The sequence below is a fragment of the Narcine bancroftii genome, chromosome 2 (genome assembly GCF_036971445.1).
Source record: "Narcine bancroftii isolate sNarBan1 chromosome 2, sNarBan1.hap1, whole genome shotgun sequence".
Classification (NCBI taxonomy): Eukaryota; Metazoa; Chordata; class Chondrichthyes; order Torpediniformes; family Narcinidae; genus Narcine; species Narcine bancroftii.
In genome coordinates, this window is record NC_091470.1 from 312,531,357 (window position 1) to 312,547,831 (window position 16,475).

Here is a 16,475-nt window from a genome sequence, read left to right on the forward strand (position 1 = left end):
TTGTTGCCGATGTCTCTTACATGCTGTCTGGCTGCACAAAGTTAGAATTTACTTGGTGTAGCCAATCAAGCTCCTTGTACTTATGTACATGACAATAAACTTCCATTATTCATTATATAACTGAAACTACCAGGTACTCCATCTTGCCAATCCTTATTCTTTTATAAAATCAATAATTCGTATTAACATGTGAACTCCCAAATATCTCTGTATTTGAAGACAGATTGTCACAGCTTGAAGCAACACTGTCATGGTTGATCTGGCACTGGACTTCTTCACAGATGGTAGTCCATTGGGAGAGGTGGCTGCCAAGATAGGAAAAGTGATCTGCATACTCTTCATTTATATGGTCATCATGCTGATTTCCCTTCTCAACTATAGCAAAACATAGGCTATCCACTAGAACTGTGTTAAGACTCTCAAGGTCTCGCATCAAATCCTGGGATGATATGAGAGGATTGCAGGAACTTGTGCCTGTCCTCCACAAAGCTCCCGTATATACAAAATCAGGCTCCTCTGTCACTGAGAAAACACCATGCTTAATGCCTTCAGTCTGAGGGACCATAAGTTCTGGTCCTTGGGTTCTTTATATGAATAAAATGACTCACAGGAAATACTTTTTTTTTAATTATAATTTAGTTCCAGCCATTGCTTCAGTTACAGTGGTCAAAAGTTTCAGATCCAATTTTACACAAAACCATAAAACAGCCATTTAATCCTGCATCACCCATTCAAGTCAGATTTAATGCAGACTTTAAGTATCTGTAAACAACACTAGAGAATTGTTCATATTGGTGACAATATCTTTGTCATTGTCATAGACCAGTTTTATGAACGTATATGCATTATGAAGTCCAATTGTTACACAACAGTGATTTAAAATAAGTGCATTGAGAAAAACAATTACACAAAATATCTTTACTAAGGGAGCATTAATCCAAAAATGATGTAAAAAGACTTCCTGGTTACCATAAAACCATCTGTTTTAAATAAATCAGCATTAAATCAATCAAAATATTCTAATATTATTTATTTTACTAATACTTAAGATAAAAAAAAATAATATTAGTTCAATATAGGCACCAAGCATAAAAATGTTTAGAAATGCACTCCCTAGGTCACAAGTACAGAGAAGTTAGACCACTTGTGCACTTTAATTATATTTTGTATGATTCATATTTATATTTCCTTCAGCTTTGGAGGCCGAGAGTTAATGGCAGCTCTCAAAGCTATTCTATTCCTTACTTATTTCCTTGTCTTGTTACGCCTAACCTGCAGCATTTGAGAGATGCAGAAACAGATGGGTTAAGTTTAACTCAAAATTAAAGAGAGGACAAAATGGCAGTGGTAGAAGAGTAGTGGGGTTGGAGAGCTCCCCATAAAGATCAGAAAGGATTTGTACAGAATCCCTCTGTACAAATTGATAGAAGAGGGTTAGGATAATTTAGAAAGCTGAGAAAAGGCAAGGAAATGGGAAAAAAAAGTCTAAATCAGTGAGAGGAGAGAAGAACAGGACTCACCTTGTGGCAGAGATCGAGGAGGAGCCTATCCAGGTGCTGAGAATAATGGTAACCACGGTGACAGCACCCAAACAAGTGTACCCCAGTCAGGAAGAGAACATGCTGGAGGTGGCAAGCAAGAGCAGCCGGGAGAGGCTAGCGCAGGACAATGCCTAGAGAGGACCATGATTGAGGCAGTGGGAGCGCTGTCAGGCGCATGAAGTTCGGGGACTCAAGATCGAGGGAGTCAGGCTGAGACTGAAAGGGCAGCAATATCAATAATGATGGGAAGCTCAGAGGCTCAAGGTAAAGGGAGCCAGGCCAAGAAGAGGAAGGCAGCGATATGGGTGGCAGCAGGAGGTGCAGAGGCTCAAGGTCGAGGGAACTGGGCCAAGGTGGTGACATCAGCAGTGGAGGGAAACCTGGAGACTCAAGGTCAAGGGAGTCGGGCCGAGACAGAGATGTTGGCGGTGGTGGAGGGATGGACCCCGAGGGCTAAGAGGAGAAATATTAAAGAGAACAAAGACTTACCCGGGCTTGAGGAGATCGGGTCCAAAGGTGTTCAAAGCATCAGGCCTAGTGGACTCCAGGGGCAATGCAGCCAGTGGGAAACCAGCAGGAAAGATGAGTGGTGGAACTTCCTGAAGTCAGAGACTGAGGTGGAAGTGGAGGAGGAAGAAGAGAAATATAAAGATTTATGCAACTTATACAAATTTAATTATCTCCCTTTGCTCTGGAAGATTGAGAAGGACCTCAGTAAATGGAGGACTCTTCCCATATTACTGGTGGGCAGAGTAATTGTGTCAGAATGAAGGTGATGCCAAGGCTCCAGTATCTTTTTCAATTGTTATCCATTTCATTGCCTGGGGTTTCTTTAAGGTGCACAGAAGGTTTCTGTGGAATAGTAAGGTGATTAGAATCTCCATGGAAAGGTTGACATGGGATTACAATTGGGGGGGGGGGGTAGGTTAAAATTAATATTATTGGGCAGCCCAGGCAAGGTTTTTTGCCTCACTCTTTGAGAGCCTCCCCCCTCTACTGGACTGCACATTGTAGGTGAAAAGATAGCAGGAGAATTTATATATAAATGGAACACTAAATTAATTTCAAAGAAAAGAGACAACCCCATTCTAAAGCATACACCAGATATAGCAAAGAATATATCAATGGATTTGATGGAAGATGGGGATATCTCCTAAAATGCCTTTGATCCAGAATAAGTTTATACCCTGGACTCTGGTTAATAAGATCCTGGACACCTAGTGCCAGAAAGGGATCAGGTGCATCGAGGACTGTTACAAATGAAGGCAGCTCATATAATTCGAACAGTTGAGGAATGAATAATTCTTCTGCTATCTGCAAATAAGATCTTTCCTAAGAGAAAAATTAGGGCCATCTATGACCCTACCTACATGTAGTAATGTGGAGATTCTAATTCAACAGGAATGTTGGTAAATTTATTTCTCAAATGTATTTCATATTCCAATGTAGGGCCCGAAGCGGGCTTACACAGGTCGAGGGAGAGATGGGAGTCGGAGTGGAGCATAACCATCAATGAAGAGCGGGGCCAAGACCAGTTTCTGGACAGTGAGACTGGGGCCATTACTGCCAGATACAGGTCAGTGCAATATAACTTCTTGAACCTGCTATACATCATTCCACAAAAATTACATAAATCAAAGCTTTAGGTGTAGTGTGGTGATTGAAACCTATGTCCACTCCGCCTGGCTACGTTCAAAGATGATATCCTTCCAGGAGAATCTGCTGGACGTTCTGAAAAAAATTACAAAAGTGGATTTTCCAGAAGATCCAGAGTTGTACCTTCTGGGAGATGCTGGAGTTGTGAGTTTTAGACTGTCCAAATATCAAATTCAGTTCGTGAAGGTCACCCTGTCAGTAGCCAAGAAGTATATAGTGGTTACGTGGAAGTCCAACTCCCAATTAAATACCACCCAGTGGAATATGGAAATACAGAATTGCATTCCCTTGGAGAAAATCACTTACAATCTAAGGAGAAAACATGACACATTCATTAGAATGTGGCAACCCTATTTGAAACACATAGGTGCAGATTGGCTACTTCCCCTCCCTGTGAAAATGGACACTATAAAAATCTGTCCCCCCCCAAGGTAAGGATTGGAGTTAAGGAATTGGGACCTGGTGCAGGCAATGTGCATTTTTTTTTCATTCTCTTTTTATTCCTTACCTGTGTTATTTAATGAGCTAAGTTGCTTTTTGTTAGGTTTTGGTGGGGGCTGTGAGCTCTGCTAGTATTTGTATAATTTGTATGATTATATGTTTGGGATCAAGGGAGGGGTGGGGGGGGGAATAAATACATTATCTGTACATTATAAAAAGGTTGGAAAAGATGTATTGGTTTTTTGAATTGATTTACGAGTCCATAAAAACCACAATAGAATATTTTTTTAAAGTTTAACTCAAAATTTATTAACAATTGTCAACAATAGAAATAACTCAATAAACTTAACAACAGAGCATAATCCTTCATGGTAACTATATACTAACAACAGATATTTATAACATGTTTGGAGACCAAAAAAAGCCAGACCATTACAGTCCAAGCCCAAAATGCCCTAAAATAAAACCTCAAGTCAGTCAAGTCAGTCAGACTACAGAATCTGTAGCATCTTTCATATGCTCATGAACTACAACAGACTCCAGGCATCGATTTCTTAGTTTAGTTGTGCCCAGATCTTTTAGTTGGATGTGGGGAGAGATCACTGTTATCACTGCAGACTTACAACCTTGGCAGAGGAGCACGAGAGACTTTGCCACATTTCTTATGTGATAATGACCACCTCTAATTTCTTCACAGGGGAATTTTCACACAGTCACCTCCTAGTCACTAATACAAGGTCCGGACCTCCAAAGCTCCTTTTTTTAAAAAAAAGTGTTTCCAAGTGACCTTCTGTCACACTTAACTTCTTCTCTGAAACCTGTTTTGGGTTGTCAAGTGACATGCCACACAAAGTCCTCCTCTTGAAAGAGGTCAGGAGAAGCACAGGCTGAACACACACACACACACTCTGGGAGTCAGAGTGTCACAAACTGGTATCAGGACAACAGTGCTGGCACCCATGGACAAAGCAATTCTGTCTCCCTTCTTCCAAATGAAGCTTCAGTGTGAGCACTCCTAGCAAACAGTTCCTCACAGGAGTGTTGGCTCCTGTAAACAAAGCAGCTCAGCCTCCTGCCTCCTAAGGCTACTGGGCACCCACACACAAACCAACCTTGTAACTTGCTGCTACCCAACTAAATGTAGTCTTTCTAAATGATGTCTGAACTGACTGTTTAAAACTCAGTGCACTGGGCTCTTCACCTGCCCCAGTGTGTGCCTTCATCTCTCCTGATTGGCAGAGAACAGTTGACAACAGTGGGTGTTCCCCACGAGCCCACCGGCTTCAGCGTGGGGCTCATGCACTCCTGACAGCTGTCAATTCTCCCAGTGCATGGTTTCAGCACTTCCCACAGCACACACTCCTCTTTCTCCTGCTGCATTTCAGTCCTGTCCCTGGTCCGAGAATAAATTATCCAGGGTCCATAACTGTCTTTAGTTTCTTTCATATGCTCATGAACTACAACTACTCACCAACCCTCAATTTTCCAATGGAGTCCCTACACAAGATCATTTACAGTAGGGTATTAACCTACTACCTAACTCATCTTTGTGATGTGAGAGGAACCATGTAAAAGCAGGGTGAACATAAAAATTCTACCTAGTCAGAACCAGATGTCAGAATTGAACCTAGATGCTGGAGCTATGAAGCAGCTGAACTACCTACAATATCTGCAGCTCAGGCTATCACACAAATCTGACCTCCATCGACTCCATCTATACCTCCTGTTACCTCAGAACAGCTGTCAACATTTTAAAGGATCCATCTCACCCCAGTTACACTCTTTTCTCACCTTCCATGAGGCAGAAGATATATGAATTTGAAAATACTAATCTCCAGGTTAAAAGATTAGAGAAGGAATAGACTCTGAATACTTTGTTTATTTTTTTTTAAAAACCACAAAAATAATTACATTACATTCAATTCTAGAAATTGTTCAAAATAGTTTTGAATAGACCAATGGTTCTCAACCTTTTTCTTTCCACTCACATACCACTTTAATTAATCCCTATGCCATGGGTGCTGTGTGATTAGTAAGGGATTGCTTAGGTGGCATGTGGGTGGAAAGAATAAGTTTGAAAACCACTGTTTTAATCATACCTAATTGACTCGTTATGTGCACGGTTTCATAACTCCAAAGGAAATGGGCCAATGACAATTTTTCTCAAGCAAAATATTTCAGTAACAATTGGGTGATTCTCAACCTTCCCTTCCCACCTACATATCACCTTAGCCAATCCCTTCCTAATCACAGAGCACTTATAGCAAAGGGATAACTTAAAGCAGTATGTGAGTGGGAAGAAAAAGGTTGAAAACGTCTGGAATAGACTTTCTTAAAAATCAACAAGGTAATCTACATGCGGAGCCATAGGAGGTGAGGTTCTAAATTAATATCTTTCATCTGTATTCACAATAGAGAAACATATGGAAGGTAGGCCTTGGAAAAGTAAATGGCAATGTCTTCAATGGACTCCATTACAGAGAGGAAGAGTTGGAGGCCTTTAAATGCATGAAGGTAGATATATCCCCATGCCTGATCAAGTGTATTCTAAGATGTTATGGAAAGCTAGGGAAGAAATTGCAGAAGCCCTTGAAGAGATATTTGCATCATCATTTTATTTTAAAAAAAGCTTTTAGGATAAGCTAGGGAACTATCATGTCATTGGTAAATTCAAGTTTGCTGTCTTCAAAAACCATCTATAATCCATTTATTCCTTGAGGATAGAGGGTAATGAGCATTTGTCCTCGAGTGCCGCATAATTGAAAGAATCAGAGCATTTTTCACAGAACACAACAAATTACAAGAATGTAGAGCAAACATGGAGAGGCTGAGAGACCATACAAGTCCAGAGAGTCCAGAGTAGCAATTTCATGGCAGACCTGACAGTAACCACTTGTCTGGATTCCCAACATCCCTCAATCTCCCCAAATCCTAACCTCTGGTTTAAAATGTTTAAAAAAATACATTTTCACCAATCTTTACTGAAAACAGTTCCAATCGCTTAGAGCCCTCTGGAGAAATATATTGCCTCATTTTTCTTTTAAATAGGCAATAACAAGGTTTTAAATAGAGACCCCTAAATTCAGATTCTTCCATTGAAGGAAATATCCTCTCCACGACCACCCCATCAAGATCTGATGAAATTCTCTTTATTTCTCATCACCACAGATTCAATATTTAAGTTTTGCAAAACTTATTAACGGAGCTAGTGGATGATAGTGGTATTTTCTGTCTTTATTGATGCTCCTGCATCTCACTTCCATATTTAGCCTGGTCAGATTAGAGCCTCCGAATGACTGCAATATAAATAGACGAGGGTAAAATTCCAATAGATACAAAATAAAATCAACGACAGGGAAGATTTAGTCTGCCATTCACAAAGCTTTCTAAAATCTTAGCTGTTCTGAATGATGTCCATATGTGATACAACTTTTCGTATAGCTTTGGGAAGAGGTCAAAATTCCCCATGAATAGACATAACATCTTGAAAGGAGAACCTGTGAAGAGAGAAACAGGGTTAGGTTTGCAGATCATGGCAGAGAAAGATGGAGAGAACAAAGAATGCCTGTAATGGGGTGGACTAAGGGAAAGTGGATGGCATGGATTGGTCACAGTTAAGAGAAGAGGATGAAGCCGTTAATCATGAATAGAGCAGAGAAAAGAAAAAAAGACAATTAAAAAACTGTTGGAAAAATTCAGGGACTTGAGCACTGCCAGTGGCAGAGAAAAAAAATAATTGACACTTTGGGCTGGAACACTTGGTCAAAATTCTTCCACTGAAGTTCCACCAACTAGATTACCTCTCCCTCCTCCTTTTGTTCCATCTGGTCCAACTTGTCCTTCACCTTTATCCGTAGTGAAACACGAGAGTCTACAAATGCTGTGATTGTTATAAAGACACAGAAATGCTGGGGGAACTTAGCATGTCTCAAAGCATCTATAGGAGCTAAAAATAAATATCCAATGATTCAGACATAAGCCCTTCAAGATATAAGTAAAAAGCAGGCTAGCACCAGAATTGAAAGGTTGGAGAGATAGAAAGTGCAGGAGAGATAGAAAGTGCAGGAGAGAAGCACAGACCAACAGAAGAAAAACAGTGATAATTGGACTTTGTTATGAGCCCAAAGGACCCCAAAACCCAGCAGCAATAGAAATTCACCAAGACAACGGTTACTTGGGAGGCATGGCAAGATGGCGTAGAGTCTCGACGTGCAATCTCGACCTCTCTGGCCAGACTTTTAAATACCTGTTTTTTAATCCTTTGTTTCCAAGTTTCAATTTTAGTTTAAAATATTAAGGAATTGTTATGGCCACTAATGGTAAAAAGACTACATCTCAAGTTCAAAAAAAATACATTTTCGAAGTGCTGAAGATTTGGGGCCTAGAACGACTTGAAGCAGCCCCTGGCTCAACTTCTTCATTGCCTAAATCCCAAGGATCGCCTGTGGAGGCTGAAAAGGAAATGCATCAGGCAGCATTACAATCTGAAGAAGTCGTTTTTCTTCACGAATGGATGAGAAGTCAACAAGATGCGGGAGGAGACCAGCGGCGACTCCCTGAAGAAATCGGGATGCCATCGCTGGGAGTCCAGACCCGCAGTAAATCTTTTAAAATGCCTTTTGTTGAATTGCAGCAGGAGCTGCAGTTACCTTGTTCTGTCACTATGTCAGAGAAAGCAGAGCTGAGCTTTACTGATTCACAATTGAAGGTAGCTATTCAAGCTGTTATAAAACCTGGAATGGATTTGTTGACATCTCAAATGAATGAAATGGTTCAAATGAATGCTGGTATGAAAGCACGTGTGGATGCATCTTATGAAGAATTTTAAAAATTTCAGACTGCTTTTTTGGACTGTAAACAACAAGTGTCTTCTAAAACAGAAAAAGTATTGAAGGTGGAAAAATCAGTCATAGAATTAGGAGAACGTGAGAAAGAGCTAGAAAGAAAAATAGATTATTTGGAAAATCAAAGCAGAAGGAATAATGTGAAAATTGTTGGTTTGCCAGAAGGTATAGAAGGACAAGATCCTCTTCGTTTTTTTAAAGACTGGATTCAGCAAATATTAGGGCAAGAATTTTTCTCTGGGGGATTGGCACTGGAAAGAGCCCATAGAGCTTTAAGAAGAACACCCTCAGCTGGTCAACCACCGAGACTGGTAATAATTCGATGTTTGAGTTATTTGGACAGAGAAGCAATACTTTGACAAAATGCGAGACAACGACAAACCCCATTATTGATTCAGAATAGCAGAGTGTTTTTTTATCCTGATCTGAGTCAAGAGGTCATTCAACGTCGACGTCAATTAAATCCAGTTAAAGAAGTTTTGTGGCGTAAAGATTATAAGTCTACTTTTCATTACCCTGCAGGGTTGAAGGTGTTTTATGGAGACGACCAATTTCAGTTTTTTGAAACTGATCATAAAGCAATGATTTTTGCTGATTCATTGCCAGATATAAGAGGACAAAGATGTAGTCCACCATTATCTCCTAAAGAAAAATTTAGTAGCTCTGGAAATGGAAGAAATGGCAGAAGTGGGAAAAACTGGAATGGAAAGAGTCTACCTCCTTCCGAAATGGGATCTTCGAGATTGGAATCTTCTGGATGAAAAGAAAAAATTTTTTATTCTATTTTTTCTTTTGTTATTATGATATTTTGATGTTACTGTTTGGCTGGAGAGGGAGAGATTTGCATTAAGTTCTTAACTAGTCATCAGCCACTGGTGGGTGACCCACACCCAATTTTTGTTTAGGGGATTACTACCTTTTGGTAGTTTTTTTTGGGGGGGGGGTGGGTTTCTTTTTTTCTTTTTTTTTTACTTTTTAATTTGTGATTTTTTTTATTGGAGGGCCTATATATGTTGATTTGAGTTTCTATATAAAGATATTATTGGTATTTAGTAATAATAGTCGATATGTCAAAGTTGAGGTTTGCTACTTTTAATGTTCGAGGATTAAATAGTCTGATTAAACTTAAGCGAGTCTTGGCATATATTAAGAAAATGAAAATTGATATTGCCTTTTTACAAGAAACACATTTCAATGTGAAGGAAAGCGTGAAATTAAAAAGGGACTGGGTTGGGCATGTATATTCTTCTTCATTTAATTCTAGAGCTAAAGGTGTAGCAATTTTGATACATAAAAATGTATCTTTTAAATTACAATCAATGGAGGAAAAGGCAGGATGTATTCTTAAATTGAATTGTAAGATTTTTAGTGAATTTTGGACTTTACTTAATATTTATGCCCCGAATGCAGATGATGAAGTATTAATTTCAGAATCAACTTATTAATTTTTCAATACATAATCAAAGTTTGTTGCATTAGACATTTAAAGGTGTGAAAAATTTGGGAGATTGTTTTAAAGAGGGTAAGTTTTTATCTTTTAATCAGATGAGGGAAGATTTTGGTATTAATAAGAATTCTTTATTTCTTTATTATCAAATTCGGTCTTTGGTAAAATGTATGTTTGGTAGCGATATGATTTTACCTAAAATGACTAAATTTGAGACTTTTTTTATGAAGGTACCAGAGAAGGGGTATATTTCATTTATGTATCAAATATTACAGTATGGTATGGATAAAAAGGGTTGGGATAGATCTAAAATTAAATTGGGAGTGGATGTTGGTTTTATTTTTTCTGAAGAGGATTGGTTAGATATCTGTTATGATAGTGTAACTACATTGAAAAATGCACGTTATGCAATGATTAATTACAACTTTTTACATCAATTATATTTGACACCTGAAAATTTTGAAAAGTATGGTTTTAATGAATCAGAAATGTGTTTTAGATGTGGCAATACGGTTGGAACTTTTCTTCATGCTGTGTGGTCATGTATATCTTTTTGGAAGAAAATTCAATCGTTTTTAGAATATCTATAAGATTAAAATAGTTTTAGATCCAACAGTATTTTTATTGGGTAGTTTGCAACCTTTGAAAGGTTTGGGATTAGATAAGTTCCAGCTTACTTTTGTACATTTAGCTTCATCTGTAGTGAAAAAAATATATTGCTAGTACATGGAAAGATACAAATATGATTGATATTAATAGATGGCATAATGAGATGAAATATTGTTTAATAAAGGAAAAAATATGTATGTTTCACGTAATAATTATATTTTTTATTAATAAGTGGCTGTTATACTCAGAATTTTTACATTTCAATTTATATTGATTAGATTTTAATATGTATATTTAATTTTTTTTAATATTCTTTCTTTTTTATTTTTTTATGGCTCTCCTTAGGAGAGTTGGCTGAAGGGGGGGTTCTTTTCTTTTTTTTTATATATATATATATATATATATATATATATATATATATTCATGTTTATATTTAATTGCTGTATACGTCATATATTATTTGTTTTTTGAATGAATAAATAAAGTTTTTTTTAAAAAGACAATGGTTACTTAAACAAAAGTTGTTTTTTAATTTTCTTTAAACATAAAAACAAGATCAAACTGTAACTTATTACCATTAACTTAGTCCCCTTTAATTCTAAGTACACATGTATGTAATGTGTACATGTTCAGGAAAGTTCCTTACTTTAATGGTCCAATCATCCACTTCTCATTTCTCCAAGTTCAACAGTATCAGGCAATTCTTATACTGGGCACAGAATTCAAATATATGATTTTTCTCCAGGCTCTGGTGTTTAGAGATAAATGGTTACTGCTCAGGAAGATTCTTGTTGGTTTCAGAGAGATGCTTGTTGGACACACATAAACTGATTTCCTCCGATCATAACACTTCAGTGTTTTGCTGAAGAAACTTGCCCCATCATGGGTTTTCCAAATGATAACTTCTTCCAGGTCACCACTGAGTTCTTCTTGATTCTCTTATTTCCGGAGAAACACTCTAGCCAGTCCTTTCCCCTTGTAAGGGATTTAAACAGGCTGAACTCAGAACTCACAACCCATCTTCAAAATGGGGTTTTTGACAAGCCTGCCAGCTTTCCATGTTGCAGCCTCAATAGCTACTGCTGAACTGACCTCTCTCTCTAAGAGAAAAATCCTGTTTGTTTTTTTCTCTCTCTCTGCTTGTAAAAACCAAATGACTATTTTCAGATCTCCAAACCCAATCTTTGAAAGATCTTATCAGCCTCTGAGTGTAGACATTATCCATTTGCCCCTCTTTTTGAAATTCTTTCCAAAGCAGTTCCATTGTCTCTGCAAAGTCATGGAGCCTGAATGTCTGGCTTCAGTAAAGGTCTTGCATTTTAAATGAGATGTGAAGTGTAAGTATCTGTTTGTGAAGTGACCTACACTGAACGCCCACAATCTATCTCTTTTAAAGACATATTTATATATTATATATAATATAAGCTGTAACAGACATAGATTGGAGGACAGGAGAGGAACGGTGGGAATTGATAGGTGGAGGAGATTTCTCTATTAATGCAGAACTAGGGGAAAGGAATCAAAGGGAAAAAGAGAGGGGAAATAGGGATGGAGGGGATGGTGCTAACAGAAACTGGAGGAGTTGATATTAATGTCATTTAGTTGGTGGGTGCCCAGATGGAATAGGAGGTGTTGTTCCTCCAGTTTGCAGTCTGGTGGTGCACGTGACCATGGACAGACATGTTGGCATGGGAGTGGGGTGGGGAATTGAAATAGGTTGTCACTGGGAAATCCCTCACTATTGCAGCAGTCAGAGCTAAAAGGTGCTAAAAGAAGCAATCTCAGTCTGGGTCCAGACTCTCTAATGTAGAGGAGACCATAATGGGAGCACCGGATGAAGTAGATGACCCCTGCAGATTCACAAGCAAAGTGTTGCTTCACTTAGAAGGACTGTTTTGAGGCCCTGAATGGAGGTGAGTGAGCCTTGTTTCCCACAATAGCAAAGATTACCCAGAATGGACACTTCAGGACCTGTTGAGTTCTTCCAGCATTTCTGTATTTTTATTTCACATCATTCCTAATATTTTGTGAATAATCACCATCTCCAACTTCACCCTGTAAGATCATCCTCCACCTGAACCCCTTTTTTCTCCTCTTCCTCTCTCTCACACCCACTGATCAACTGCCTTTAGCTCCCCTTCTGTGAATCTTCCAAAAAGACCAGTTTCACTATTTCCCTGCTGGCTCTTGTCTGATCCCTCTTACTTTCTCCTCTCTGCAATCTCAGTCTGGCTGAAATGTTCCGAACAAAAGATCGACTGTTCTTTTTCTTCCATTGTCACTGCTCAACGCAGCATTTTCAGTTTCCCATGTGTCTCAAGGGATAAAAAGAAATCTTGGAAATAAGTTATACAGAAAATAGCAGTCATTTGAAATCGGAAATAAAGGAGAATGTTGGAAAGCATCTGGGAATATAGATGATCTGAATTAATATTAGCAGTAGATGGCTTTGCATCAGTGTATGCCAGTTCCAACACATTACTTGTCATCAGACTCAACATTTCCTCTCAGTTTTCGGTACTTCATTGCATATAGACCCTTCCTAGAATTTTACGCAATGTTCTGGATGAAAACCAAAAAAATAATAGTAACATGAGCCAAAACATTTTTATGCAGTATACATTTGGAATCTAGAATGTATTGCCTGCAGATTTGATGGAGTGACATTCCATTCTGTTCATCAAGAGCAAATTGGATACATTTATAATGGTACAAAGAAAGGGGCAAGGAAGTGGTCTGGTGGAGTGCTAGGATAGATGGGCTTCCTTTTGTTCTGTAACCATTCTATGAGTTTTGCCAATGTAGCAATTATAAGCCTCTTTTGCTTTGGTGATAAGTCAGGCAAGTAACTGTATAGAATTATAAATATAAAGCCCTCAATTGAAAGCAGTCAATTTAAAACTGAAAGCAGTGATTCAGAAGTCATACTGTATGGTACTCAATTTATAAATGCACACTTCACACTAATATACCCTGCAATGTCATACCTGAATTCTTCTATCTGTTCATAAAAAATGGTTATGACTTTTGCCAAGATTACATAGAACATTACCTATAGGAAGAAGTTCTCGTGGTCATAATTATAGTCTGCTCTGATGGTATATTACATCGACCATTTATATTGTTGCCTGATGCAAATCAGTTCTAAAACATGCAAAAATGCCCTGTAGGCATTTTTGAGATTTAAAGGCATAAAATACTCTGACCAATTAAAAATTTTGTGAATGCTAAAAGAGAAAGGACTGCTAAGTGTCACATATAATAGACCAGGACATATCCATCATCTCTTGGACAACATGTCTACAAATAAAAGGCCTTTGATTTGGGATGTCCGAGGAAACTCACCCTCTTTCCCACTTTAGGAACACTTTCTCTCTCACTTCATGTCCAAATGGCCTGGACTCTAACTGGTCCAATTTCATTTGGTTTAGATTCATCTCCAAGAAAAAGTGCAACAAAAATGAATTAACTTTCAAATTCAAATGATTTCCAAAGGGCATTCGCAATATAAATTCATCTGAAATTTCACAAAGGATAAATAATCAAATATCCCAATTTAACACTTCCTGAATCAAACATTTAGATGATACATGGGTGTTAAAATTGCTAGAATGTAAATTAGCCAAATGATTTTCTATTATTTTAAATAGTCATGTGAACTACAGAAGGGAAGAGGAATGGATAACTCACTGCACATAAGAATCAAGAAATCAATGTCTTAGTGTAAGCCTATCTTGTACCTTTCTACATGATTTAGCAAGAGCCTGGGAATAAACCATCAGCTCCCACTTCTTGCCATTCGAGAATGGTGCATGGCCCAAGGAGACAATAATAGAAGAACCTTATGAATGTCAATCACACTGCTTTAAGTTGTTGGAACCTAAAAATTTAATTTGCTCAATTACATACTGGATTATATGCATATTTCAAGCAGTCCATTTATCATAAAGATTTGTAATGCATAATGAATAACATGAATTAAATTTGCAGCTATTAGTTTTTTCTGTATGAAATTTTCTAGGAATTTCTGCCACTGGTGCCCTCCACATATTGCAATAAAATTAAAATCATTATCTAATTCATCAAAGCTTCAGTTACTTTCATGCATTATTGCAGTCCCTTTGGCTTTTATTATGTTATCTTACATTTGAAAAAGATCTGGCAATTTTATTTTACACTCTTTCTAGTACTGGAATAACACTGGTAATTTTTCCAGTGAGGAAACTTGCAAGAAAGTCATTTTGACATTAGTTAATCTTTAGAAGGCTTCCCCTGTGTTTCTTTGGGTTTCTGGAACTGTTCATTAACCTACCTATTAATCACAACTTGTACGAGTTACACAAAAAACTGTCAATCAATGAGGAACACTTTAATGGGCATTTCTTCACATAGCAGCTGTTGGAATGAATTATTCGAGTTCCTCGAAGAGAAGAATTTAATTTTGTAGAGTTCAGAGCCTAGAAACAGTTTTTTAAAAATAAACACTGTTTACATACACCAAAATTTTTATGCAGCTTCACCCCACACCATCTCCAAGCATCACTACATGCCATGAATACACTGGAAAAAATATGATATTCCCTGCTGACATCTATTGTAGTGTTTTCTCTAGGTGCCACCAGAGGGGCAAAATTATAGGAAGCTGTTGGCTCCTTGTTCTACATAAATGAGCCAAGGAATGAAGTTGCATTGTGACAATCTCTTGATAAAGTGTCTGAAAGCCCTAGAAGTACTCTTGGAAACTGGTCCCATCTCTCACACATTTCCAATATGCCACAGGGAGTATACAACATAAAGGGAACAATGCTCTCTTGAAACTGAGTAAATGATTTTTGAGCATGCAGTGCTACACAGGGTTGGTGGGGCAACTATATGCCAACTCAATTCATGATTTGGGGTACAACAAACCTTTCCTAAATTACCTTCAATGACCAGTCTTTGATAGGCATTGCGTGACAATTTTTTTGTAATGGATTATTTAAGTGTAGGTCATATTAAGCATCATGAGTTTGGGGAAGAGCCACATGAAAATTGTGTCACTGGATCAGAGGAGTAAAAATTTTAAAGCAAAGATTTTAGATGTGAAAATCTGTTATGTTCTAAGAGGAGATTTAGTTAGCTATAGTTTAATACAGTAAGTTAGAATTGTCCTCAAACAGAAATTCAAGGGACAAATTGAATATATAATTATGATGTGATGCACACAGCAGGTTTGAGGACCGACCACCCTTCCTAATTTGATTCATCATAGAAACACATCTTTAGCTATATTCTAATGCAGAGTACAATGTGCTCATGCTGATCTCATGGACCACTTGAAGTCAACCTCCCTGCAGTGGTCGTAGGTTTCTTCCTTGGGGGCTTTCTTTTTCCTCCAGTGGTAAACATTGTAAACCAGGGTACCCTCTTTAATAGTCCTGAATATTTTATCTGTTTTTTTTTTCTTTCTTGATTCCAACCGTCAAAACCTCCAACTGTGAGCTTTGGATTGGCCGTTGGAGATTGGAAGTGTAATTATTTGGGTCCTCACTTCATGCACTGCCACACAATGCCAGAACTATCAATAAAGTGATTGAAATATCACAAACCGTTGTACTCTACTTTCTCATGGGCTTTCATGCATCATTTGAAACTAATAATTCCAAAGTATTTCAGAGTTAAAAACACTCTGACAAAGGAGCTCATCAGATCAAGTAACAGTGGGGGGAAAAAAGAAAGAATTGATGACATTTTGGATTGAAGGCTTTCGAGAGTTTGATGATATATTGCATCAGTTTAAGAAGGTGGACAAGGAAGACAGCAGAGAGGTCTTTGTAGTATGATGTCTTGCTTTGGTCTTTGAAGGAATATCTTGTGGGAATACTCTGCAATTTTGGGTCAGTAAAATTTCCACTCAACACTAATCCCATTTCCATCCAGTTGCTATGTGCAGTTGGG

General features: G+C 37.9%; 2 long non-coding RNA genes across 4 annotated transcripts in view; one reads left to right on the forward strand and one right to left on the reverse strand.

Annotated features, from left to right (window-relative positions):
- LOC138755530 (uncharacterized) overlaps positions 1-1,815 on the reverse strand; it is a 73,222-nt gene extending 71,407 nt beyond the window's left edge. The window contains exon 1 of the long non-coding RNA XR_011352374.1: positions 1,521-1,815. This is a non-coding gene — a long non-coding RNA (uncharacterized lncRNA). The remainder of the gene's footprint in view (positions 1-1,520) is intronic.
- LOC138755528 (uncharacterized) overlaps positions 1,616-16,475 on the forward strand; it is a 49,867-nt gene continuing 35,007 nt past the window's right edge. For 2 of the 3 annotated variants that reach the window (XR_011352371.1, XR_011352370.1), the window contains exons 1-3: positions 1,616-1,805; positions 2,991-3,117; positions 6,054-6,152. This is a non-coding gene — a long non-coding RNA (uncharacterized lncRNA). The remainder of the gene's footprint in view (positions 1,806-2,990; positions 3,118-6,053; positions 6,153-16,475) is intronic. The other variant, XR_011352372.1, reaches the window with a different exon arrangement.